The sequence below is a fragment of the Cervus elaphus genome, chromosome 15 (genome assembly GCF_910594005.1).
Source record: "Cervus elaphus chromosome 15, mCerEla1.1, whole genome shotgun sequence".
NCBI lineage: Eukaryota > Metazoa > Chordata > Mammalia > Artiodactyla > Cervidae > Cervus > Cervus elaphus.
The window spans coordinates 54,963,664-54,965,157 of NC_057829.1; the positions used below are offsets into that span (position 1 = coordinate 54,963,664).

The 1,494-nt window shown below is 38.5% G+C and overlaps 1 pseudogene; it reads left to right on the plus strand.

The window, feature by feature from the left end:
* The first annotated feature begins 572 nt into the window (after positions 1–572).
* LOC122708544 lies at positions 573–1,064 on the plus strand (annotated as a pseudogene).
* The last annotated feature ends 430 nt before the right edge of the window (positions 1,065–1,494 follow it).

Genomic DNA, 1,494 nt, shown 5'->3' on the forward strand with positions numbered 1-1,494 from the left:
GAATAATGATAGTAAAGATGATCAAAAACCTTGAAAACGAAAATGGAGAAAATGCAAGAATCAATTAACAAAGACCTAGAAGAATTAAAGAATAGACATACAGAGACAAACAACACAATTACTGAAATGAAAAATACTCTAGAAGAACTCAGTAGTAGAACATCTGAAGCCAAAGAGTGAATCAGTGAGCTGGAAGATAAAACGGTGGAAATAACTTCTGAAGAGCAGAATAAAGTAAAAAAGAATGGAAAGAACTGAGGATAGTCTCAGAGACCTCTGGGACAATATCGAATGCACCAACTTTCGAATTATATTGGTCCCAGAAGAAGAAGAGAAAGAAAGGGTATAAGAAAAATTTTGAAGAGATTATAGTTGAAAAATTCCCAAACATGGAAAAAGAAATAGTCAATCAAGTCCAAGAGGTGCAAAGACTTCCATACAGGATAACCCAAGGAGAAACACACCAGGACACATATTAATCAAACTAACAAAGACTAAACACAAAGAAGGAATATTAAAAGCAGCAAGGGAGCCTGTCGGCTGGAACCACCATCTTCCAGTAATTCGCCAAAATGACCAACACAAAGAAGAAGAGGAGGGGCACCTGCTACATGTTCTCTAGGCCTATTAGAAAGCATGGAGTTGTCCCTTTGGCCATGTACATCCAAATCTACAAGAAGGGTGATATTGTAGATATCAAGGGAATGGGTACTGTTCAAAAAGGAATGCCCCACAAATGTTGCCATGGCAAAACTGGGAGAGTCTACAATGTTACCCAGTATGCTCTTGGCATCATTGTAAACAAATAAGTTAAAGGCAAGATTCTTGCCAAGAGAATTAATGTGCCTGTTGAACATATTAAGCACTCTGAGAGCCTAGATAGCTTCCTGAAACATGTGAAGGAAAATGATCAGGAAAGGAAGGAAGCCAAAAAGAAAGGGATTTGGGTTCAGCTAAAGCACCAGCCTGTTCCACCCAGAGAAGCACACTTCATGAGGACCAATGGAAAGGAACCTGAACTGTTGAAGCCCATTCTCTATGAATTTATGGCCTGTTGGGTGTAAAAGTAAAGAGCTGGACTCTACAAATGTTTCTCTTAATTGAGTGGAGGTGTTGTGTCTAAATTCAGTGGGTGATGTGTTTTCAAATCAAGTGTTTCTTCTTCCTGAAAAACGTAAGATAGTTTGTTGTTCAGTATGTTCCATTGGTTAATAAATTGCCAGATATTGCCAAAATAAAAAAGTAAATTGCCAAAAAAAAAAAAAAAAAGCAGCAAGGGAAAAGCAACAAGTAACATACAGGGAAACCCCATACATTTAACAGCTGATGTTTCAGCAGAAACTCTGCAGGCCAGAAGGGAATGGCAGGATATATTTAAAGTACTGAAAGGGAAAAATCTACAACCAAGATTACTGTACCCGGCAAGGATCTCATTCAAAATTGATGGAGTCCAGATCTGAAAGAGACACGTGCACCCCAATGTTCATCGCAGCA